At 48.6% G+C, this 26,889-nt stretch overlaps 1 protein-coding gene across 6 annotated transcripts in view; it reads left to right on the forward strand.

Moving 5' to 3' along the window:
- Positions 1-26,889, forward strand: part of LOC115094347 (TRPM8 channel-associated factor homolog) — a 267,622-nt gene that overhangs the window by 229,650 nt on the left and 11,083 nt on the right. The window lies entirely within an intron of this gene.

Below are 26,889 nucleotides of genomic sequence, written 5' to 3' on the forward strand. Positions count from 1 at the left end.
GGAGCGACAGGACCCCCTATTGCACAATCTCCAGGAATTTGTGCTCAATTTACGACAAGCTTTCGATGATCCGGCCCGTCAAACCACGGCCACCTCCGAACTGTTGCATCTCAGGCAGGGGGCTCGGTCCGTGGTGGACTACACCATTGATTTCCGCACCCTGGCCATGGAGGTTGGTTGGCGGGACGGCTGCCTGAGGTGTATCTATCTGGAGGGCCTGGCAGGCCGCGTCAAGGATGAGCTGGCGGGTTGAGACCTTCCAGACGACCTCAACGACCTCATCGACGTGGCAGGCCGAGTAGACCGACGTTTACAGCAACAAGACAGGGAGGGGCGCCCTTCACAAAGGTCCCCCCCGGCTACCCAAGGTTCCGCCAGGCCCATGATTCCCAAGACGCCTCCTGCTACCTCCTCGCTGAGTGAGCCTATGCAACTAGGACGGGCTCCGTTAACTGCGGAGAAGAGAAGGAGACGCCGGTCCCAGGGGCTGTGCCTGTACTGCGGCGGGAAAGGGTAATGCCTCGCCCACTGCCCGGAGCATCCGGGAAATGACTGCGCCTAGGACATTCTGAGGAGCTACTCCTAGGCTATGCAGGCTCAGCTCCTCAATGCTCAATCCCAGTGACTCTGAAATACCCTAGAGGAGACCTCCAAACCCTGGCTTTTGTGGACTCTGGGGCCGACGGGAATTTTATAGTAGCGGATTTGGTCCGTCAATTGTGTTTGCCCACGCTGCCAAAAGACCCACCACTGCGCATCACATCCATCCGGGGTACCTTGCTTCCCGGGGCGTCACGACCCCCTTGATTCTCCAGACAGGGGTGCTCCACTCAGAAGAGATCTCCTTCCTGGTGCTGGAAAGGGCGGTGCACCCTCTGGTGCTGGGACTACCGTGGCTGCATCGTCATTCACCTGTGATTCAGTGGGACACTCTCCAGTTGACCCAGTGGAGTCCTTTCTGTTTCTCACACTGCCTTCAGGTTCCACGGCCTCCACGTCCAGTCCTGCTCTGTTCATCTAGCCTCCTGCCAACAGCCTACCAAGCCTTCACAAGGTATTTTCCAAAGAAATGGCGGAGATCCTTCCGCAACACCGGCCTTTTGACTGTCCGATAGACTTGTTACCCGGCACCAAACCACCTCGGGGCTGGGTGTACCCGCTATCCCTGCCTGAGACTACTGCCATGTCAAATACATTACTGAAAACCTCGCAAAGGGCTTCATTCGTCCTTCCCGATCCCCTGCCGAAGCCGGCTTCTTTTTCGTGGGGAAAAAGGACGGCTCACTCTGCCCTTGCATAGACTATCGCGGCTTGAATGCCATCACCAAGAGGGATCACTACCCACTTCCATTGATCCCCGAGCTCTTGGATAGACTCGAAGGAGCCAAGCTGTTCACCAAGCTCGATCTCAGAGGGGCCTACCACCTCGTCCGCATACGTCCAGGAGACGAGTGGAAGACTGCCTTCAACACCAGGGATGGGCATTACGAGTATCTGGTAATGCCCTTTGGCCTCTGTAATGCCCCGGCAGTCTTCCAAAACCTCATGAATGAGGTCTTGCGGGAGATGCTCCACTCACACGTCAGCGTGTACCTGGATGATGTATTGATCTATTCCAAGGACTTGGAGACCCATCGACGCCACGTGAAACAGGTGCTACAGGCATTAAAGGATAATCACCTTTACGCCAAACTGGAGAAATGTGTGTTCGAGTCCGAATCATTGCCCTTCCTAGGGTATATCGTCTCCTCTACCGGATTCCGGATGGACCCCGAGAAGGTATCTGCCATTACCAGTTGGCCTCGCCCGTCCAGATTAAAGGCTTTGCAGAGGTTTCTGGGGTTTGCCAACTTTTACAGACATTTTATTCCCCACTACTCTCGCCGGGTTGCTCCCCTCACGACATTAACCAGAAAAGGAGCTGACGTCAAGTCTTGGCCCGACTCGGTGGCCGAAGCTTTTGCTGATCTAAAAGAGGCATTCTTAACAGACACCTGTTTACGCCATCCGGATCCAACGCGTCCTTTCATTGTAGAGGTGGACGCCTCCAGTGTCGCCGTCGGAGCTGTTCTCAGCCAGCACGCCCCATCGGGACAACTACTACCTTGTTCATACTACTCCAAGAAGTTCTCGCCTGCTGAAGCAAACTATTCCATAGGAGACAAGGAACTTCTAGCCATCAAGCTGGCCTTCGAGGAGTGGAGGCAGTGGCTAGAGGGAGCTACCCACCCAGTTACGGTCTACACCGACCACAAAAACTTGGAGTTCCTGTCCCAAGCCCAGCGGTTGAACCCCCGACAGGCCCAATGGTCACTTTTCTTTAACCGGTTCAACTTCACCCTGCAGTACTGCCCTGCCGCAAAATACGTTCGAGCCGACGCATTGTCTCGGACCTCCATGTCCGAGGAGGATCAGGAACCTCCTCGATATATCCTTGACCCTTCTAAAGTCCGCCTGACGGCCTTGACTGTGTTATCACAAGATAAGACGGTGGTTCCTAAGCACGCCCGGGTAAAGGTCCTGCGCTGGGCCCACGACTCCCTGACGGGAGGCCATGCCGGTCAAGAACGAACCTTGGAACTCCTCAATCGATTCTACTGGTGGCCCAACCTTCGTCGAGACGTGCAGGCCTACGTAAACTCCTGCCCCACCTGCGCACAACAGAAGCCTAACCGCGTACCCCCGTGTGGTCTACTACAACCACTCCCGATTCCCACGGAACCATGGACCCATATTGCCATGGACTTCATTTATTTATTTATGGAGATGGAGCCATTTATTTATTTATTTATTTATTTATTTATTTATGAGATGGAGCCAGGTCGACTTCATGGTCGACCTGGCTCCATCTCAAGGGAAGACGGTAATCTGGGTCACCGTGGATCGTTTTTCTAAAATGGCCCATTTCGTGCCATTACCCAAGCTACCCTCTGCGCCGGAACTGGCACTTCTATTTGCTCAGCACATCTTCTGGATCCATGGGCTGCCACAGGACATCGTCTCCGACTGGGGACCACAGTTTACCGCCCGTTACTGGAGGGCTCTTTGTAAGTGCTTCAAGGTCCAGCTCAGCTTTTCCACAGCCTTTCACCCGCAGAGCAATGGGCAATCTGAAAGGATGAACCGCTCGCTGAAAACCTTCCTGAGTGCCTTCATCAACGAAAAACAAGATAATTGGACCGAGCTCCTGCCCTGGGCCTAGTTTGCCTACAACAATCAGAGTCATGCTGCCACCGGAACCTCGCCTTTTCAGGTGGTATATGGAAAACAGCTCAAGCCTCCGCTACCCATTGCCACACCCTGTTCCTCTCCCGCAGCGCAGCTCTCCGCTCAGCAACTCCAGAACTTATGGCAGACTACTCAAGACAAATTAACCGTGTCTGCCGCGTCTGCTAAGCGGTGTGCCGACCGACACAGACGGCCGGCCCCTGTGTATCTCCCCGGGGATCGTGTCTGGCTCAGCACCCGAAACATTCATTTGAGGATGCCTTTTAGAAGGTTTGCACCCACATTTTGCGGACCCTTCCGGATCGCCAAAAGAGTGGGTTGGTTTCCTACCGACTGCGGTTACCATCCACCCTACGAATCCACGACGTCTTCCATGTCTCTCTGCTGAAGCCACTGGTCTTCTCCCGCTTCCACCACAAGTCTCCGGACACTCCTGCCACGCCCGTGGCTGAGGACCCCACATACCAAGTGCGAGAAGTCATCAACGTTCGTTTCTTCAATCGGAGATGGGAGTACCTCTTAGCCTGGGAGGGTTGCGGAGATGAGGACAATACCTTGGAAACTGCCCGCAACATCTTGGACAAAACTCTCCTCCGGCAGTTCCACCTTGACCACCCAAGGAAACCTGAGCCATTGAAGAGGCGGCGTAAAGGGGGGGGGGTACTGTTGCGGTCCCAACCGCCTCCCCCATGTTCGGGGTCGGATCCGCTTACCTTCACCCCGGTCCGTGGAGGACCGCGCCGGGCCCCCGGTCCAGTAGGCCGCCAGGTCGCTGCCTCACCACGTGGAGAACGCCGTCTAGGCCACCAGAAGCTCTGCCCCTCTCGTTGCCTCGCGCGCGTGCGCGAGGACGGCCCTTATGTGCGCCCAGCACCCGGAAGTTCGGGACGGCCTTTTTTCCTGACGTCATGCCTCGGTCCGCATTTAACCGGCGTCCAGTCTCCTACTAAACGCCTTGCAACGAGGTTCTCTGAATACTAGTTGCCTTCCGTTCCTGTACCTGCTTCAGTGACGTTCTCGTTTGACTTCCTGGTTCTCGACTCCGGCCTGCTTCAGTACCCTGCCTGCCTGTCTGCCGCCTGCCTCGACTCCGGTTTGCTTCAGTACATTGCCTGCCTGTCTGCCGCCTGCCTCGACTCTGGTTTGCTTCAGTACATTGCCTGCCTGTATGCCGCCTGCCTCGACTCCGGTTTGCTTCAGTACATTGCTTGCCTGTTTGCAGCCCGCCTCGAAACCGGTCTGCCTCAGTACTCCACCTGCTTGTCGCTACCTGCCTCTATCCTGGTTTTGCTTCAGCACTTCACCCGCCTGCCTGCTGCCGGTCCAGGCCCCGCCTTGCTACAGAACTCTGTCCTTCCAGCGGTCTGCCCTGACCTTGTCCACAGAGCGTTGGCCCAGCCTCGGATCAGTTCTGGATTCTGTTACCTCTTCTCCGCTTGACCCGTTCCAGGGTCTGCTCTCTCCTGGCTACCTGACTGACCCCCTTGATCAGCCTCTGAACTCTTCCTGCACAGCCTAAGCCCCAAGGGCCTGGGTCCCTACGGGCTCCTTCCAAGGGGATTCGGGTCCCGGGTGAAGTTTTACCAGGCATCTGACTCCACCTCCCGGTCTGCCATACTGTCACCCCTGGCAGCCCAGCCCAAGGGTCCACTATCCGACTACCACAGTCCTAGAACTTAAAAACCTTTTGTCCCTGGGGATCCCCAGCCACTATGATGAAATGGTCATTGGGGTCAGAAAGCACTTTCTCCTTCGTGAAAGCTAAAAGAGGAAAAAAAAACACTGGCCCACCCAGCTCCGCTACAGTTTAGAGTGCTCACCCTCGTCCAGGTGATTTTCCAGGAGAAAAGCAATGTGCACTCGATAACTGCACAATTCGGTAAGAAGTTTAGTACATTTATTTATTTAACAGTTTTTCTATACCGCCGTTTGGAGACACCATCATAACGGTTTACAAAGCGTACAATAAAAATAGAATAACAAATTATAATTTCAAAATGTTACTAAATAAAGTAAAATCAAATAAATAATAATGTCAAAAGATAAAAATTATAATTTCAAAATGTTACTAAAAGTTTAAGTAAAATAATAGAATAAATAATAATGTTAGAAGATAAGACTTAGAAACATAAATACATAGTTATTAAGTCGTTAAAAAAAGCATAAAAGGAATCAAATAAGAATAAAAGCATAAAAGCATAAAAGTATAAATCATAAATACTAAGAAAATACCAACGATTTGCTCTTGGGGTTATCTTCCGTTTGTTTAAAAGCCTGTATCTATAACCAAGTGTTCAGGTCCTTCTTAAATTTAACATGGGAGTGCAGACCGTCAGCATTAGCCAAAGAAAATACTATGTTAGACATAAAAATAAGAAGTTCAATAAAGTCTCGCAGCATCAATGGCATTACAGATAGAGAGAACCCCCCAGCCTAGTTTCTCCCCTTTTCCAAAGTAATTCCAAAGAAATAAGAATCCTCCGGTCACCCTGATCAACACACAGTCAGAAACCATCAACCACATAAACCCAATCATCCATCCACACCCATCCCGCAGAAAGAAAACTCATCCCCCCACCATTTCTGAACTCCTAACAATCAACAAGTATTCTCTACCCCAAAACAGAGTGGGTCTCCCAGGAAGCCGGAAAAGAGGTGTTCCTTCTCTCCTTGCCCATAGGAAGGAACACCATAGCGAGCACTCAAGTAGGTGAAATCAGGTGCTCTTTCGTGCTGGTAGCAGGCAACAAATAGGACCAGTAGTTAACCTGGGACAAGGGGCTCCTCCTCCAGTCTACCATATATATTTATTTCTGGCCATCACCTTGGCTTTCAGCTGCGCCTTGTTGTCCCAGTACCTGTGGGCCACCTACACCCCACTTCATTGGACTCCATTGCACCTTGAGATGTCCTGGGCTAAGTTGCCCCAGATCTGGCCTTTGGTTGCCCAGTTGCCAAATAGCATGACAAAATGCTCCAGGACCCCTGCAATGAGCATCTCATTATCCTGGATACTGAACTTGATAGCCCTGAGATAAGGGCGTCCTGCTGCCTGCCTGCCAAAAAGGGGTGCCACTTCCACTTCCGGAGAGATGTCCTCCCTTTCCTCATTCTTTCCCCCCCCCCCCCACCACTCCCCTCCCTTCCTCCCCCTTCTCCTGGCCTGTTAACTCCCTTCCCCTCTGCCTTCTCTATCCCTAGCCTGCTGGCCTTCTCCCTCCGTCCTTGCCTTCTATCCCCTTCCCTCTCCCGCCTCCTCCTATCCCTTCCTTCCTGCCTCTCTCTACTCCTGTCCCTACTCCTACTGCCTGTCCTCCTCCTAGCACTCCTGCCCTCATCCTCCCACCTTCTCTTCTCATGCCTCTCCTCTCTCCCCACACCTCTCACGCTCCATCCTCCTCACTCCTCCTCACCACAAACACCACTCCTCCATACTCCTTCACCAACACCACTCCTCCTCACTCCTCCACTCCACCACCAGTTCTCCACTCTTCCCCACTCCTCCACCATCATTCCTCCACACCAAAAGCCAGACAGACAAACTGGACTAACAAACAAAAACTTTCACTCCAACAAAGAAGACAAAAGACCAAGGTAAAGGGAAACAGATGGCAACAGAAGACCAGACAATGCACTCAGGTAATCAAATCAGAAAAAGCTCCTGTTCCCACTAAACCACTCCCCAACTCTCCTCTCCTCTCTCTCCCATGCCTGACACACCTTCAAAGAGGAAGCCAAGATATATAAACTGAAAAAATAACACACTATGCACTATTTTACGCTAGCTGCGTAAAATGATCTGGCATGTGGTGACGCAACACACTGTGCACTGACACAAAACATCATGCAATGAAGCAATATGCCGTGCATTATTTACCAATGCCATCTGGGAGCCTGAAAATGATCTTAACCACGTCCTTTTTTTTTTTTTTTTAATTGCGGGTGCTATATTTGCTATATTTATAGCTTTTGGATGAATCTAGGTCTAAGGGCTTTGTGTGGTTTGAAGCACTTATTTGAATCTTATTTTTGTTTAGTAGTTCAAGCATCTATATTACCAATAATTGATTATTGTAATACTATGTTTCTTGGCCTCCCTGCAACCATTCTGAAGGTGCTTAAATTTCTTCAGAATGTAGCCTCCAGATTAGTCTCTGGCAAACGTCACCGAGACCATACCACGCCAGTTCTCATGGAGTTGCATTGGCTGCCAATTCATTATTGAATTTTATACAAAATTTGCTTTATGGTATTCAAAATAACAGTGAGTCTTCTTCCTGGTCCAATGCTCTTTTGAATCTATATTGCCCTACGGAGAACTTGAGATCATCCCAGTGAGGTTTACAGGACATACCATCTATTAGACAAGCTCGCCTTGTGGACATGAGGAATTGTGCTTGTTGCGATCCTGGGCCGTGCCCCGGTCCCTCCATCTACCTCGGGGACGGTCCGGGCCGTTTCGAGGCCTCCAAGGGCCTGCAGCCCTTCCAGCGCGTCTCTCCCTGCTCGGGAGAGACACAGACAATCTGGCATGGCTGGCCCTGCCCCCTAGATGCACGCGCGAGGAGGAGGAGCTTCATTTAAGGGGGCCAGCGCGGGAAATCAGCAGTCCTGCCCTGGATGACATCAGACACCGTAAGGGTATTTAAACCCTGCATCTAGACTTCTTCACTGCCTTGCAACAAGGTTCCTCAGGTTTCCTGACTTGCTAGTTGCTGCGTATACCTTGGATTGCTTCTGTCTTCCGACCCGGCTTGCTTCCTGACTTCTCTTCTGCTTCCGCCCCTTGGTTTCGGTATCGACGTCTGACTTCTGGCTTCCAACCTGGCTCCATCCCATGACTTCATTTTCAGCTTCTGTTCCTGGTTTGGTATTGACTTCTGACCTCCGGCTTCCGACCCGGCTCCATCTACGATTCCGTCTTCTGCTTCATCCCTGGCTTTGGTTTGGATCTCTGACTCCTGGCTTCTGACCTGGCTTTGCTTCTGGACTTCGACTTCGGCTTCTTCTTCATCTCAGGTACCCGATGTTGCTGGCCCAAAGGATTCTTCTAAGTCCCAGCGGCCCGGGCTCCTCCCGGGGAAGCCACGGGCTTCCGAGGGTGAAAACTCATCAGCTACCTGGGTCTGGCCTTCGTCCATCTCTTCAGCCGCTGCGTGGATCCTTGGTCGCATAGGATCCCACCTAAATCCAAGAGGTCCGGGTTCCTATGGGCTCCTCCTGGGGGGACCTCTGACTTCCAGTGGTGAAGCCTCTTCCGGCTCCCTTCCGAGCCGCCTCCCAGCTGGGACGCTTGCTGTGGTCTTCCATAGCATACCATCCACTGTCCCAACCAGCCCAAGGGTCCACAACCATAACAGTTTGCAAGGCCATGGACCCGGCGGACCTTGCAGGCCTGAAGGCCATTCCGGCTATTGCCCAGAGGCTGCAACAGCAGCAGACCTGCCTCGACACCCTGATGGCGACAGTACAGGGGTTAGCCAACCGTGTCAGCGGAACCACGGCTGCCAGCTCCACGGTACCCAGAGCTGGGACCAATTCCGCAGCTATAGCACCCATGCAGATGCCGGTACCTTCATGGTTTTCAGGGGACGTGAAGCTTTGCCGGGGATTCCTGAACCAGTGCTATATTCGGTTCAACCTTCTTCCACTTCAGTTTCCAACTGACCGGGTCAAGACAAGCTTCATTATTTCTCTGCTGGATGGGAGACCCCTGGCGTGGGCCTCCAACCTCTGGGTGCACCAGGACTCTCGCCTGGACAACCTGGTACACTTCGTCTCTGCCTTTAGGCGGGTCGTCGACGAGTCCTCCCGCAAACCTACTGCTGCTTCTGAGCTACTCCAACTCCGTCAGGGTATCTGGCCTCTGGCGGAACACGCCGTAGATTTCCAGACTCTCGCCGCTGAACTAATCTGGGGAAGTGACAGGCTGCACAGCATCTTCCTGGAAAGTCTCTTCCCAAAGCTGCAGGATGAATTGGCGGCCAGAGACCTCCCTGACAACCTGAATGCTCTTATTGATCTTGCAGGCCGCGTGGACTGCCGCATCCAACACCGGTTTCGAGAAAAGAGGTCGGCACATAGGCCTGGGAACTTTGGACCAACTCCTTCCCACAGTGGGAGTTCTCCACCAGTTTCTTCAGGGGCTCAAGACACCGAACCCATGCAGGTGGGTCGAGGACCCATCTCCCAAGAAGAAAGAAGGAGATGCTGGTCACTGGGTTTATGCATGTACTGCGGTGGCAAGGGTCATTTCCTTGCCCGTTGTAGCAAGCATACGGGAAACGCTCAGTCCTAGGGATAGTCGGGGAGCTACCCCTAGGTCACACCACTGCTGACTCCCCATGCTTTGTGCCGATGACCTTACTCCTCCCAGAGGGAGAGTTCGAGACAAAAGCCTTGATAGACTCTGGAGCTGGGGGAAACTTCATACTCAAGGAGCTAGCTCAGCAACTTCAGATCGGAGTTCAACCCCAAAGGCCCCCTCTCCGCGTGTCCTCCATTCAGGGGAGACTCCTTCCAGGCACCATCTCTACTCGCACCCAGCCTCTCATCTTACGTACGGACGTCCTGCATCAGGAGGAGATCTCCTTCCTCATCCTAGAGAAGTCCATGCATCCGGTCATCCTGGGCTACCTTGGCTTCAGAAGCACTCGCCTGTAATCGCATGGGATTCCCACCAGGTGGCATCCTGGGGTTCCACGTGCTTTAGCTCCTGCCTGGTGGTGGTTCCTCGGATCCCCATACCTCTCCTGATGGCTCCCTTGGCCCTGCCTTCACAATACCAGGAGTTCCACGTTGTCTTTTCCAAGGAGAAGGCCGAGATCCTTCCAGAGCATCGCTCCTTCGACTGTGCGATCAATTTGCTCCTGGGTACCACACCGCCCCGAGGTCAGGTATACCCATTGTCCCTTCCGGACATAGGCGGACAAGCCATGTCCGCCTATATCCGGGAGAACCTGGACCGAGGATTCATCCGTCCTTCCAAGTCCCTGGCTGGAGCCGAGTTCTTCTTCGTAGTGAAGAAAGATGGGTCCCTCCGACCCTGCATAGACTACCGGGGCCTGAACAGCATCACACGGCGGGATCGGTAACCATTACCCTTGATTCCTGAACTTCTCGACCGCTTGCAGGAAGTAAGGTATTCACCAAGCTGGATCTTCGTGGGGCATACAACCTCGTCCGCATTCGTCCGGGAGATGAATGGAAGACTGCTTTTAACACAAGGGACAGGCACTACGAATACCTGGTCAGGCCCTTTGGCCTTTGCAATGCCCCAGCAGTCTTTCAGAACCTTATGAATGAGGTCCTGAGAGAGATGTTGCATACTTCTGTTATTGTCTACTTGGGCGACGTGTTAATATTAGGGATGTGAATCGTTTTTTGACGATTTAAAATATCGTCCGATATATTTTAAATCGTCAAAAATCGTTAGAGGCGATATTTAATAGGAATTCCCCCGATTTAGCGTCAAAAATCGTAAATCGGGGGAAGGGGGAGGGGAAGGGGAAGGGGGAGGGCGGGAAAACCGGCACACTAAATCAACCCTAAAACCCACCCCGACCCTTTAAAATAAATCTCCCACCCTCCCAAACCCCCCCAAAATGCCTTAAATGACCTGGGGTCCAGAGGAAGGGTCCCGGTGCGATCTTTTACTCTCGGGCCTCCAGTGCGTTGTAGAAATGGCGCCAGCGCTACCTTTACCCTGTCATATGACAGCAGGGCAAAGGTAGTGCCGGCGCCATTTTGATTTTGTCCCCTGACGTCAGGAGCGTAGGAGATCGCTCCCGGACCCCCGCTGGACCCCCAGGGACTTTTGGCCAGCTTGGGGGGGCCTCCTGACCCCCACAAGACTTGCCAAAAGTCCAGCGGGGGTCCGGGAACGACCTCCTAAACTCGAATCGTTTTGCCGTACAAAATGGCGCCGGCCATACACTGTATGGCCGGCGCCATTTTGCCGTACGTTTTGCCGTATGTACAAAATGGTGCCGGCCATACGCTGTATGGCCGGCGCCATTTTGCCGTACGGCAAAACGATTCAAGTTTAGGAGGTCGTTCCCGGACCCCCGCTGGACTTTTGGCAAGTCTTGTGGGGGTCAGGAGGCCCCCCCAAGCTGGCCAAAAGTCCCTGGGGGTCCAGCGGGGGTCCGGGAGCGATCACCTACGCTCCTGACGTCCTACGCTCCTGACGTCCGAATGAAACCCCTGGAGAGGGGCTTCATTCGGAAGTCAATGTCCCCCGCAGGGGCTGGATTCTTTTTCGTCGGGAAGAAGGATGGAACACTCCGCCCCTGCATAGACTACCGGGGCTTGAATGCTATAATGGTCAAGGACCGCTACCCCTTGCCCCTCATCTCTGAACTCTTTGACCGCTTGCAAGGGGCGAGGATCTTTTCCAAGTTGGACCTTCGAGGGGCTTATAACCTCATTCGAATTAAGGAAGGTGATGAATGGAAGACGGCCTTCAATACCCGGGACGGTCACTATGAGTATTTGGTGATGCCGTTCGGGCTTTGTAACACCCCCGCAGTATTCCAGAATACCATGAATGAAATATTCCGCGACCTCCTGTACCAATGTGTGGTAATATATTTGGACGACATTTGATTTTCTCCAATTCTTTGACCGCCCACTGCCGGCATGTCGTCCAAGTCTTACAACGTCTTAGGGAGCATAAGCTGTATGCGAAGCTCGAAAAGTGCCTGTTTGAGCAGGAGTCTCTTCTCTTCCTGGGAATCATAGTCTCCAGTCAGGGATTCTACATGGATCCATAAAAGCTAAGTGCCATTCGAGAATGGCCACAGCCGTCCGGGCTCAAGGCACTCCAAAGGTTCCTGGGTTTCGCAAACTATTATTGGTCTTTTATCCCTCACTATGCGTCCATTGTGGCACCGATGACAGCCCTGACCCGAAAAGGGGTGGATCCCAAAAAGTGGCCTCCGGGAGCGGAGGCCACCTTCCGCCGTCTCAAGGAGGCATTCCTGCAGCAACTATGCCTTTGGCATCCGGATCCGCAAAGGCCATTCTTTATCGAAGTGGACGCATCTTCGGAGGGAGTAGGGGCCGTCCTGAGCCAGGCCTCCGAGGGCCACAAGCTACGTCTGTGTGCTTTCCTCTCCCATCAGTTCTCGCCCACTGAGCGGAACTATGCCATTGGCAACAAGGAGCTCTTGGCTATCAAAGTGGCCTTAGAAGAGTGGCGCCCATGGCTTGAGGGGGCACAGCACCAGTTCACGGTCTTCACCGACCATAAAAATTTAGAATACTTACACCGGACACAACGGCTCAATCCCCGACAAGCCCAGTGGGCCCTGTTCTTCACCCGCTTTAACTTCATTCTCCGATACAGACCGGCTGAGAAGAATACTAAGGCTGACACCCTATCACGGGTATTTGATTCCACAGAGGGTTCTGAGAACCACAGTACATCATTGAGCCATCCCAAGTCCTCCTGGCAGTGACCACAACCATCCCACCTAGGAAAACTCTAGTCCCACCGTACTTGCAGAAACAAGTGCAGGCGTGGGCCCACGATTCCCGCTGTTCCGGCCACCCAGGGCAATCCTGCACTTTGCAGCACCTGCGCCAGTACTACTGGTGGCCCAAGGTACATAAGGATGTCCGGGCATACGAGGAGTCCTGCCAGACCTGTGCTCGCCACAAGAGGATCCCCGGTTCAACCCCAGGCATACTTCAACCATTGCCTGCCCCTGCGGAGCCGTGGACCCATGTGGCAACTGACTTTGTGGTGGATCTGCCCTTATCTAAGGGCAACACGGTAATATGGGTGGTTGTCGACCGTTTTAGTAAGATGGCGCATTTCATGCCTTTGCCGGGGTTGCCGTCCGCACCACAGCTGGCTCAGCTATTCGTCCAGCACATCTTTCGGCTTCATGGCCTACCTAAGGGCATCCTGTCTGATCGAGGGCCCCAATTTACCGCTAAATTCTGGAGGGCCCTTTGCCAGAAGTTCGACGTCACCCTAGATTACACGTCCGCTTATCATCCACAAACCAACGGTCTCGCAGAGAGAACAAATCAAACCTTGAAGCAATTCCTTCGTCTGTATGTTAATGAGAAACAAGATGACTGGGCTAGTCTGCTGCCCTGGGCCGAATTTGCACTGAATTCCCATATCTCAGCAGCTACGGGGTCCTCCCCATTTCAGATAGTGTATGGGAAGCAGCCACATCCGCCACTGCCTGTTCCCATCACGGTTGCATCTCCGACAGCTCAACTCTCTGCCGATGAGTTGTATCGTCTGTGGATGTCCACGCAACGCACCCTGATCAGAGCCGGACAAGCCGCTAAGAGATATGTGAGTTCCTTGAGCTTTGGATCCTGTTCCTGTTTTGTCTTGATGTTCCCGGTTCCTGACTTCAGATTGGCTTTGGGTGATTCTCTGGTGTGTGACTTCGGACTGGCAAGTGGTGATCATAAGAACATAAGAACATAAGAACATAAGAAAATGCCATACTGGGTCAGACCAAGGGTCCATCAAGCCCAGCATCCTGTTTCCAACAGTGGCCAATCCAGGCCATAAGAACCTTCGGTGTGTGACTTCGGACTGGCAAGTGGTGATCCTTCGGTGTGTGACCTCGGACTGGTGAGCGACGACCCTCTGGCACTCGACCTAGGACTCCTTCCAGACTACCGTTTCCAAGGGCCCACCCAAGTCCCAGCGGCCCGGGTCCCTACGGGCTCCTCCAGGGGGGACCGCGGGCTTCCAGGATGAAGCTCCAGTCAGCCCTTGCACCGACAGCAATTTCTTTTCACCCTCCCTATCCCTTTTATATTTTGATGCTGATTTCTTAGAATTCTGAGTATCCATTAACTAGGGACTCAGTTACTTTCTAGTTTTCTGTTCTAACAACTATGGGAGAGGTTCCTTTTACCATTTGAGATCATTGGGATTTGTGAAGATGGATTACTTACTAGGGATGTGAATCGTTTTAGGACGATTAAAATTATCGTCCGATAATTTTAATATCGTCTTAAACCGTTATGGAACACAATACAATACAGATTCTAACGATTTATCGTTATAAATCGTTAGAATCGTGAGCCGGCACACTAAAACCCCCTAAAACCCACCCCCGACCCTTTAAATTAAATCCCCCACCCTCCCGAACCCCCCCCCCCAATAACTTAAATAACCTGCGGGTCCAGCGGCGGTCCAGAACGGCAGCGGTCCGGAACGGGCTCCTGCTCCTGAATCTTGTCGTCTTCAGCCGGCGCCATTTTCCAAAATGGCGCCGAAAAATGGCGGCGGCCATAGACGAAAAAGATTGGACGGCAGGAGGTCCTTCCGGACCCCCGCTGGACTTTTGGCAAGTCTCGTGGGGGTCAGGAGGCCCCCCACAAGCTGGCCAAAAATTCCTGGAGGTCCAGCGGGGGTCAGGGAGCGATTTCCCGCCGCGAATCGTTTTCGTACGGAAAATGGCGCCGGCAGGAGATCGACTGCAGGAGGTCGTTCAGCGAGGCGCCGGAACCCTCGCTGAACGACCTCCTGCAGTCGATCTCCTGCCGGCGCCATTTTCCGTACGAAAACGATTCGCGGCGGGAAATCGCTCCCTGACCCCCGCTGGACCTCCAGGAACTTTTGGCCAGCTTGTGGGGGGCCTCCTGACCCCCACGAGACTTGCCAAAAGTCCAGCGGGGGTCCGGAAGGACCTCCTGCCGTCCAATCTTTTTCGTCTATGGCCGCCGCCATTTTTCGGCGCCATTTTGGAAAATGGCGCCGGGGGTTTTAGTGTGCCGGTTTTTCGATTTTTCGATTTTTAACGATTTTTAACGATTTTTCACGATATTTTACCCCCCCAAACGGCAACAATACGATTCCCTCCCCCTCCCAGCCGAAATCGATCGTTAAGACGATCGAGGACACGATTCACATCCCTATTACTTACATCCATCTACAGGACAAGAAGAAGAAAGGGGAGAAAGGAGGGACAGACCCCCAACAGGGCCCATGAACATCTACCGGAGATTTTGAAAGAAGAGGAGTAACAACAGTATTGCTCTGATATTACAAGAAAGAAGAGGAATATAACCGGTATAACCGGTATCATTCTGGTACTCTAAGGAGAAGGAGAAGTGATAAAAAACTACAGAAGAGGTAGAAGATAAATGACGGTGTATTTGAATATATCCAAAACTGGATTTCAGATTTAATATTTCACCCAGATTGGGAGGGAAGCAATAAACTTATCCTATGCCAATGGGACAAGGAAATAGATTAAAGACTGAATCAATTGGCTTTTAGCTTAAACTTTAAAACAGACTTTAAGAAGTCACAAATTTATTCAAAAGCATTTGTAACATCAAAAAGTGAATTAAACTGCTGTAAAGATCATTTCACATTTTCATTACATCTCAATAAAAGTGTACTTGCCAGCTTCCAGTGTTCTTCTTACTGCATAGAGACTGATAAACTCATCAGTGCTGTTATCTATCATCACTACTGTCTATCATCACTGTGAACTGGGACTTGCGTTTTTACAATGCTAAGGACTTTAAAAGTTATCTTTTCCCAACTCGTGGAATCCTGGAGAGTAAAGTTATTTAATATCAAGGGAAGTGTACCATTAAAACTGTGATTTGAGATATGGCCTCTGGAATCACTATCTGGGACTGTCCAGCCCAGGGTTTACATAAATAATCAAGAAATAGAGCACATCCTTAGACTATGCATACCTTGGCCTGACTTTAAATTTATCTGGCTACTTGTCTATAAGACATTACAATAAAAACTCCTAAGGGCCCTATATGTAATATATAATCCCTGGCCAGATATAGCAAAACTATTTTTTTAAATCATTTGACAACATTGAATTTACAATTTCAGAAAATGGATCCAAGATCTTATGCAGATAAGAACATAAGAACATGCCATACTGGGTCAGACCAAGGGTCCATCAAGCCCAGCATCCTGTTTCCAACAGTGGCCAATCCAGGCCATAAGAACCTGGCAAGTACACAAAAACTAAGTCTATCCCATGCTATTGTTGCTAGTAATAGCAGTGGCTATTTTCTAAGTCAACTTAATTAATAGCAGGTAATGGACATCTCCTCCAAGAACTTATCCAATCCTTTTTTAAACACAACTACACTAACTGCACTAACCACATCCTCTGCAACAAATTCCAGAGTTTAATTGTGCGTTGAGTGAAAAAGAACTTTCTCCGATTAGTTTTAAATGTGCCACATGCTAACTTCATGGAGTGCCCCCTAGTATTTCTGTTATCCAAAAGTAAATAACCGATTCACATTTACTTGTTCTAGACCTCTCATGATTTTAAAGACCTCTATCATATCCCTCCTCAGCCGTCTCTTCTCCAAGCTGAAAAGTCCTAACCTCTTTAGTCTTTCCTCATAGGGGAGCTGTTCCATTCCCTTTATCATTTTGGTCACCCTTCTCTGTACCTTCTCCATCACAACTATATTATTTCTGAGATGCGGCAACCAGAATTGTACGCAGTATTCAAGGTCTCACCATGGAGCAATACAGAGGCATTATGACATTTTCCATTTTATTCACCATTCCCTTTCTAATAATTCCCAACATTCTGTTTGCTTTTTTGACTGCCACAGCACACTGAACTGATAATTTCAATGTGTTATCCACTATGATGCCTAGATCTCTTTCTTGGGTGCTAGCTCCTAATATGAACCTAATATTGTATAACTATAGCATGGATTATTTTTCCCTATATGCATCACCTTGCACTTATCCACATTAAATTTCATCTGCCATTTCAATGCCCAATTTTCCAGACTCACAAGGTCTTCCTGCAAATATCACAATCTGCTTGTGATTTAACTACTCTGAACATCTGCAAATTTGATTATCTCACTTGTCGTATTTCTTTCCAGATCATTTATAAATATATTGAAAAGTACGGATCCAATACAGATCCCTGAGGCACTCCACTGCCCACTCCCTTCCAGAGAAAATTGACCATTTAATTCTACTCTCTGTTTCCTGTCTTTTAACCAGTTTGTAATCCACGAAAGGACATTGCCACCTATCCCATGACTTTTTACTTTTCCTAGAAGCCTCCGATGAGGAACTTTGTCAAACGCTTTCTGAAAATCCAAATACACTACATCTACCGGTTCACCTTTATTTACATGTTTATTAACTCCTTCAAAAAAGTAAAGCAGATGATATTTAACACCTCATAGATTTCAAGTGTCAGTTAACTATTGGAAACAAATACAAAACATCTCATGAATAGAATATCCAATAATTAAAAAATGTTATAAATTTCCCAAAATTCCAATAAAATATTTCAAAACAGCAGAAACATCAAACACCACCCAATAATTAAAACTAATAAGGATTAAAAAATATCATGCTCTTGATATCTAGGATCTTTTGATTTCCAGTCACCCTGAGATTGTTGTGGCTTCAGGGAGGGGGACCACACAAACTTTATATTCTCTTGCATACACACACACACACACACACACACACACATATACACACATGTATGTTCATTCTACCTCACACATTCTCTGTCCCATATACACACCCATGCTCTCACACACACAGGCTTTCTGTTGCTCCTTCACACACACACACAGACATGTGCACACGGGCTCTCTCTCTCACATAAAGACTTCCTTTTCTCTCACACACAGGCTTTCACACATACCTTCCTCTTACACACACAGGGACTCACACTCACACACACAATATGTGTGTGTGTGCATGCTTGTGATAGCCAATGTATCACACATAGGCTATCTCACACACAGAGGCTCTCTCGCATACACATTCTCAGGGCCCCCCTTTCTCCAGGCCATGATGGGATGAGATCTACCATGGCCCACCAAGATAGGGACTACTGTGACCCTCAGTCCCCATTGTGCCACAGCCTCTCTTTGGGTGTGGCACAATGGGGTCTGCCACAACCCTGCTGTGCCTCTCTTCAGCCACAGTGGGATGAGTTCACCATGGCATCCCCTCAGTCATGGCGCCTTGTGTGGTTAAAACTCTACTGCTGCAGATCTTCAATAGCGATGATTTGGCACTATACACATTTGATTCTGGTTACATCAATGCCCCAAAGTTGTTCTCCATATACCTCTGCATCTGTGAAAGTATCCCTCATTATCCTGAAATGTTCTCACCCTCTAGGGCAAGGAATGGTAACAATTCCAGATAGGGAGGGGTTCTCCTAAACGTAGAGGAAATTCCCTTACCAAAGAAAATACCTGAGGTCCAGATGTACTTCAGATTCTCCAAAACACCCAATCTTTTTTTCTTCTCCTGGGGCAGATACTCCAGTGGGGGTCTCCAGATGAAAAAAAAAACTGCTTGCTTTCAGTTCTCCTTTCCAGGTGGTTCCAAGGGATCCTTCTAGAAGAAAAGTCCAATGAACCAGGGAAACAAACCCCTACAATTTCCCCTCACTGTGGCAGAAAATGTGGCAGCAAATCTTCCTCCCAACATAAAGGAAACATCGTACACAGAAATACTCACTCAAAACAGAGTCACCACTGTCCATCCACAGGGTGTGAGTTGGAAATAGCAGGTCTTCTTTCATCCCAGTCTTTCCCAAAGACGGGGATTTTCCTTCCTTGTGCAAGGTCCAAGGGATCCAGAAAAACACCTACATTTATTTAAATGAACAATAAAACCCTAAGGAAATCTTACGAGCCAGATGGTAAACAAGAGAGGTATCTGACTCCCTCCTATGCCCCCCAGGAATAGGGGAATAAAGGAAAAACAATTTCTACTTCTTAAACTGACAACTCAAAATGCCACACTGATCTCCTGCTCTGCCTGACTTTGAGCAAACAGGAGCTCATCACTCCAGCAGTCTCACAGCAGATGCTGTAACAAGTACTATGCTCCTCTCCTAACTTCTCACCTAGCTTTAAATCTAAGGCCAACTAGGGGAGATCCCAAGGGAGTTTGATACACATTGGTTAAGAACATAAGAACATAAGAAGAACATAAGAAATTGCCATACCGGGTCAGATCAAGGGTCCATCAAGCCCAGCATCCTGTAATAACAGTGGCCAATCCAGGCTACAAGTACCTGGCAAGTACACAAAAACTAAGTATATCCCGGACCCACGTACTGATGCTAGTAATAGCAGTGGCTATTTTCTAAATCAACTTGATTAATAGCAGGTAATGGACTTCTCCAAGAACTTATCCAAATCTTTTTTAAACCCAGCTACATTAACTGCACTAACCACATCCCCTGGCAAAAAATTCCAGAGTTTAATTGTGCATTGAGTGAAAAAGAATTTTCTCCAATTATTAGTTTTAAATGTGCTACATGCTAACTTCATGGAGTGCCCCCTGGTCCTTCTATTATCCGAAAGAGTAAATAACCAATTCACATTTACCGTTCTAGACCTCTCATGATTTTAAAGACCTCTATCATATCCCCCCTCAGCTGCCTTTTCTCCAAGCTGAACAGCCCTAACCTCATTAGTCTTTCCTCATAGGGAAGCTGTTCCATCCCCTTTATCATTTTGGTTGCCCTTCTCTGTACCTTCTCCATCACAACTATATCTTTCTTGAGATGTGGCAACCAGAACTGTACACAGTATTCAAGGTGCGGTCTCACCAGGGAGCGATATAGAGGCATTATGACATCCTCCATTTTATTTACCATTCTCTTCCTAATAATTCCTAACATTCTGTTTGCTTTATTGGATTGCCACAGCACACTGAGCCAATGATTTCAAAATATTATCCACTATGACTCCTAGATCTCTTTCCTGGGCAGTAGCTCCTAATATGGAACCTAACATCTTGTAACTACAGCACGGTTTATTTTTCCCTATATGCAACACCTTGCACTTGTCCACATTAAATTTCATCTGCCATTTGGATGCCCAATTTTCCAGTCTCACAAGATCCTCCTGCAATTTATCACAGTCCGCTTGTGATTTAGCCACTCTGAATCATTTTGTGTCATCTGCAGATTTGATTACCTCAGTCGTATTCCTTTCCAGATCATTTACAAATATATTGAAAAGCACAGGTCCTACTACAAATCCTTGAGGCCCGCCATTCTTACCCTTTTCCACTGAGAAAATTGTCCATTTAATCCTTCTCTCTGTTTCCTGTCTTTTAACCAGTTTACTTTTTAATCCACAAAAGGAAATAGCCACCTATCCCATTACTTTTTACTTTTCTTAGAAGCCTCTCATGAGGAACTTTGTCAAATGCCTTCTGAAAATCCAAATACACTACATCCACCAGTTCACCTATATCTACATGTTTATTAACCCCTTCAAAAAAGTGAAGCAGATTTGTGAGGCAAGACCTGCCTTGGGTAAAGCCATGCTGACTTTGTTCCATTAAACCATGTCTTTCTATATATTCTGTGATTTTGATTTTTAGAACACTTTCCACTATTTTTCCTAGCACTGACGTCAGGCTAACTTGTCTGTATTTTCCAGGATCACCCATGGAGCCTTTTTAAATATTGGGGTTACATTAGCTACCCTCCAATCCTCAGGTACAATGGATGATTTTAATGATAGATTGTAAATTTTAACTAATAGATCTGAAATTTCATTTTTGAGTTCCTTCAGAACCCTGGGGTGTATACCATCCAGTCCAGGTGATTTATTACTCTTCAGTTTGTCAATCAGGCCTACCACATCTTCTAGGTTCACCATGATTTGATTCAATTCATCTGAATCATTACCCATGAAAACCTTCTCTGGAATGGGTATCTCCCCAACATCCTCTTTAGTAAACACCGAAGCAAAAAAATGGTTTAATCTTTCTGAGACAGCCTTATCTTCTCTAAGTGTTATGGCTGGGGTAGTCGACCCTTGGGCCAGCCATGCAGAGTGATGGAGGAATGTGAAGAAGACTCCGCAGAGATGAGATGGTCGGGAGGCGGCATGAATCAGGGAGACCAAACAGGAGCTTTGCCACTGGAAACCCGAGGTCCCCCTGGGAGGAGCCCGTGAGGACCCAGGCCACTGGGACTTAGGAGGGGTCTCCCGGAACGGACAGTCAGCAGAGCGGAGGACGATCCAAGTTCAGGGCTGGCAGCAGACAAAGATAATCAGTAGATGAACCAGAATCAGAAACCAGGAAATCAGTCCGAGGGCAAGGCAAGGCTGGAATGGAGCAGGACCAGGAGCGGAAGCTGGATCAGGAGCGGAGGCTGGTTCAGGAGTGGAGGCTGGTTCAGGAGCGGAGGCTGGATCAAGGCTGGAGCAGGAACGGAACAGCAACTGGATACTCACACCGGAGTGAACCTTGTTGCAAGGCGATCTCTTGGAGCAGGGCCCGGGTTTAAATACCCTGCCAGCGTCTGACATCACTCTGGGGGCCGGCCAAGGTTTCCCATGCCTGCAGCTTTAAAAGCTGTCTCTTCATGCGTACGCGGTGGGCGTCTCCCTCATGGAGACGCCGCAACAGAGAAAGGCCCGTGCAGGCCTGGAATTGCGCCGGAGGGACTGGCCGACCATCGGGGCTGGTGAGGGAGGTAAGAGCCTGGTCGTGGGAGCCATGACCGGGATCGCAACACTAAGTGCCCCTTTAAACCCTCGATCATCTAATGGTCCAACTGACTACTTCGCAGGCTTTCTGCTTTAGATATATTTATAAAAGGTCTTATTGTGAGTTTTTGCCTCTACGGCCAACTTCTTTTCAAATTCTCTCTTAGCCTGTCTTTTCATTGTCTTACATTTAACTTGCAGCACTTATGCTTTATCCTAATTTCTTCTGTTGGATCCTTCTTCCAATTTTTGAATGAAGATCTTTTGGCTAAAATAGCCTCTTTCATCTCACCTTTCAACCATGCTAGTAATCATTTTGCCTGCCTTCCACCTTTCTTTATGTGTGGAATACATCTGGACTGTGCTTCTAGGATGGTATTTTTTTTTTTCTTTTTAACAAGTCCATGCCTCTTGCACTCTTTTTACCTTTGTAGCTGCTCCTTTCAGTTTTTTTCTAACTATTTTTCTCATTTTATCAAAGTTTCCCTTTTGAAAGTTTAGTACTAGAGCCGTAGATTTACTTACTGTCCCCCTTCCTGTCATTAATTCAAATTTTATCATATTATGATCACTATTGCCAAGTGGCCTCCCATTGCTTCTCACCAAATCCTGTGCTCCACTAAGAATTAGATCTAAAATTGCTCCCTCTCTTGTCGATTCCAGAATTAATTGTTCCATAAAACTATCATTTATTTCATCCAGGAACTTTATCTCTCTAGCATGTCTTGATGTACCCAGTCAATATTGGGATAATTGAAATCTCCCATTATTACAGCACTAGCAATTTGGTTAGCTTCCATAATTTCTCTTAGCTTTTCACTGACCGTCTCACCATTTTGGCTAGGTGGACGGTAGTATACCCCTATCACTATACTTCTCCCCAACACACAAGGGATTTCTATCCATAAAGTTTCCATTGTGCATTTAGTATAATGCAGGACCTTTATTCTGTTGGACTCTATGCCATCCCGGACATAAAGCACCACACCACCTCCCAGATGCTTCCCTCTTTCATTGCGATATGATTTGTACCCCGGTATAGCACTGTCCCATTGGTTGTCCTCCTTCCACTATGTCTCTGAGATGCCAGTTAAGACTGTCATCATTCACTGCCATACATTCTAAATCTCCCATCTTACTTCTTACACTTCTGGCATTAGCATACAAACATTTCAAAGTGTGCTTTTTGTTTGTATTTTCATTCTCCTTTCTAATTGATAGGGATAAATTGGAATCTTTTAGCTCGGGTGAGTTTTTAAATTACAGGCACTTGGATTACTTTTCTTATTAATGGAACCACACTTTTGAAATGCCCTAATTGGTATCCTTTGAAGATACCTCCCTCTGAACCTTGCACTGCTGACCGACTGTCAGCTTTCCCCTTTGTTCTAGTTTAAAAGCTGCTCTATCTCCTTTTTAAAGGTTAGCGCCAGCAGCTTGGTTCCACTCTGGTTAAGGTGGAGCCCATTCCTTTGGAAAAGGCTCCCCCTTCACCAAATGTTTCCCCAGTTCCTTACAAAACTGAATCCCTCTTCCTTGCACCATCGTCTCATCCATGCATTGAGACTCAGGAGCTCTGCCTGCCTCTGGCTTCCTGCGTGTAGAACAGGGAGCATTTCAGAGAATGCTACCCTGGAGGTTCTGGATTTAAGCTTTTTATCTAAGAGCCTAAATTTGGCTTCCAGAACCTCCCTCCCACATTTTCCTATGTTGTTGGTGCCCACATGTACCACAACAGTCGGCTCCTCCCCAGCACCATCTAAAATCCTATCTAGGTGAGGTCTGCCACCTTCGCATCAGGTAGGCATGTTACCAGGTGATCTTCACGCCCACCATCCACCCAGCTGTCTACATTCCTAATAATCGAATCTCCAACTATAACGGCCAATCTAACCCTATCCTTCTGGGCAGTAGCCCTGGGAGACACATCCTTAATGCGAGAGGACAATACATCACCTGGAGAGCAGGTCCTCACTAAAGGTTCCTTTCCTGCTGCACCAGGTTGATGCTCTCTGATCATGAGACCTTCTTCCTCCAAGGCAGCACCAGGACTGCCAGTCTGAAGTTAAGACTTGGCTACTATGTCCCTGAAGGTCTCATCTATATACCTCTCTGACTGCCTCAGCTCCTCCAGGTCTGCCACTCTAGCCTCCAGAGACTGAGAGACAAGAGCTTTTTGCATCAAATGCACATGTACAACTTTCCACCGGTGGGTAAAAAATCATACATGTGACACTCGACGCAAAAGACTGGGAGACTCCCCTCTTGCTGCTGGACTGCTGCCTTCATCTCAAATTTGTTCAGTTCCTAATTAAGTTTCAGGTTGCTATGGGAGTAGGAATGTGTTTAATTAGGGTTCTTTAAATGTATTAGTGTATTCACTATATATCTGTTAGTGTCCTAAAAGGGAATGATCAAACTCAATAAGGTTGTTGTCAGATGCTATTAAAGAAGAGCCATAAATGGTAGCCCCTGCCTTGACATTAGAGATAGATGTTATTTCAGTGAATACAAACTGAAATATGGAAAATGGCAGGGACCTTTCATGTTGTTCACAATAATGGAAGATATGATCTTCTATATGTGCCTTTTTAAAGAATTATGTGGAACCTATGTTTGAAGTATAATATAACTTTTCCTAACATATAGACAGATGGAGTAGGACAAGTGGGTTATGCTCCCCTGCCAGCAGATTGAGACGGAGCAGGCTGACGTCAAGTACATATACTCCTGCAGTGCTCCAGCCTGTCAGTATTCTCTGTTTCCAGCAGACGGTGGAAGTGCATCTCCCTATGGGGATTGCTGTAAATTTTGGAAGGAGATTTTTAAATTGAGGAAAAGAAAGCCCTGCTCTCCTGCTGTGATACTTAAAGGTCCCTCCCCCAGTTGAGAATTCCTGAGATGATTTCCATGGTCCCTCACATGTGTGCCTTGGCCCGGTAGCTGCTTTTCCCGGTATGCTTTTCCCAGCTGCTTGTTAAGCTGAAAAGCAGTGGGTGAAGGGGGCTGAGCGTGGTGGTAACGGCAGATGCCCTTTCTCCCCACAACCGGAGACCTTCTCTGCCCTCAGCCAGTAAGCGCTGAGCTCAGGTAAGGTTTTTAAAAAAAAAAAGTTAAAAAAAAAGAAACTTTTACCTTTGGAAACAGAGACGGTTAGAGGGGTTTTAAGACTTCCTCTGGTCTCTGTGCTCAGCGCGCTGTCCCAATGTTCGTTCCCGCTCCCGTTGGGGTTGGGGAACTGGGCAGCCTGATGGGTTGAACAGCCCCGGTGAGTTAGGCCCCGCAGTTAGGCTTTTTGATTGCACGCTGCATAGTAGGCTGTGGTGGCATTTTCACATGCTGCTGTGCATTCTTTGCTGCCCTCAACAGGACGTCTGTCTGCACAGTGCATTGGCTCTGAGCACGCGTTGTGCGCTTGGTTTTGGATGCGCCTAGGGTGACCAACTGCCCAGTTTTTGTCTGGACAGCCTGGTTTTGCAGCCTGTTGTACGGTGTTCAGTTACAAGGGTAACCAGACACTGTAAAACCCAGTCAGGCAAGTCCAGGGCCCAATCTGTGGTGGCAGCCTGGCAGCGCTCCAATCACCTGCTTGTTTTCGGGGCTCAGTTGACTCTCCACCTCCTCTGCTCTCCCAGAGCTGTGCCACTGTTTCCCACTGTCCTTCTGGGAGTCGCAGAGGAAGAGGAGAGTCAAACTGAGCCCCAAAGATAGGAAGGCAGAATCTGCCTAGGAAAAAAATCAGTGCTCGATTTGAAAGGGGAAAAAGGGGGGGGGGGGGCAGCTGCGGCTGCTGCCGGCCTCCTGCCCCTCCCCCAAAGTGTCTGGTCCTGCTCCATGGAAAAGTTGGCAACCCTAGGTGCGCCCTTTGCATGCACAAAATTTGAATTGTTTGACATGCTCCAGCTTGGCACACAAGTTGTGCTTGTGCCTCTGGCGCTTAATTTTTGTGTGCATAATTTTTTGAGTGTGAGTCTAGACGCATGTTTCCTGCCATGATGGTGCTGGTAAACAAATATCCTAAGCACCTTTCTCTTTGTGTTGCCTGTCATATTAGGGCTTCTCAGCCTGACCTGTCTTCTAACATGTGTCAGCACTGTTCGGATGCTCAGGGAGAGTTGTCTTCTTCGGATTTTGTTAAGCTTGGCTTTTCCCATTCTGATGAGATTATGGCCTTGGCTGGAGGGATGCCAGACCTTGGGTCACCCATGACTGGCTCTTCTGCAGAAGCGGGCAGTTCAGTAGGCCCCGCTCCAGTGTCATCTGGGCTTGGTCTGGATCTGGCTGCTTTTTCTTGGGTGGAGTGTTTTCAAGGTTTTCAAGCCTTTCTTCAGGCACAGTCCTCTGCTTCACCCAGTCCTATCAGGTCAGATCCTCAGCCGGTGGCACCGCCCTCTTACAATCTTGTGGTTAAGCATTGGGGTTAGCCTCTGGTCGCTGCAGGAGTTCCAGACAGGATCACAGATGGTACTGATGATGAAGCAGATCCTGATTCCCTGGAAGATGGGGAAATTCCTCCGGGGCTGGAACCGTATTGGACCATGCTACGGTTCTTTCATAGAGACACTGAAGATGCTGCATGTTCCGAGTGTGAATTCCCTCTCAGAATTGAAGAAGAATCCCATTTTGGTTTCCATATGCAAAGCCTATTGTTTTTTCCCGGTTATGGACATAATTCAGGAATTGACTGACCTTGAATGGGATGCCCCTGAGGCAAATATCAAAGGGGGTCGGACCTTGGAAGGCCTGTACCCCCTGGATCCATTGGTGATAGAGCATTTACGTCTTCCCAAAGTGGATGCACTGGTTTGTGCCATCTCTAAGCGGCACAAACCAGTTAGAAATTTATCATGTTATTTTATTAGTTTTATTTTCAGTATTTAATGCGTTATTTTATTAGTTATGCATAAAAGTTTAGTTTTTAATTACAATTTTAATGTGTCAGTTAATTTTATTTAGTTTTAGGATTTTATGATTATTTTCCTTGTTTTTATGAATTATTGTATTTTATGTTGAATTTATTGTAAAGAAACATTGTAAACCGGTGTGAAGGTTTATACCAACATCGGTATAGAAAAATTAGGAAATAAATAAACAAATAAACAATCCCTGTGGAGGGAGAGGCAGCATTGAAGGATGTGCATGATAGATGGATTGAGTCTATTCTTAAAC

The sequence above is a fragment of the Rhinatrema bivittatum genome, chromosome 6, assembly GCF_901001135.1.
Source record: "Rhinatrema bivittatum chromosome 6, aRhiBiv1.1, whole genome shotgun sequence".
NCBI lineage: Eukaryota > Metazoa > Chordata > Amphibia > Gymnophiona > Rhinatrematidae > Rhinatrema > Rhinatrema bivittatum.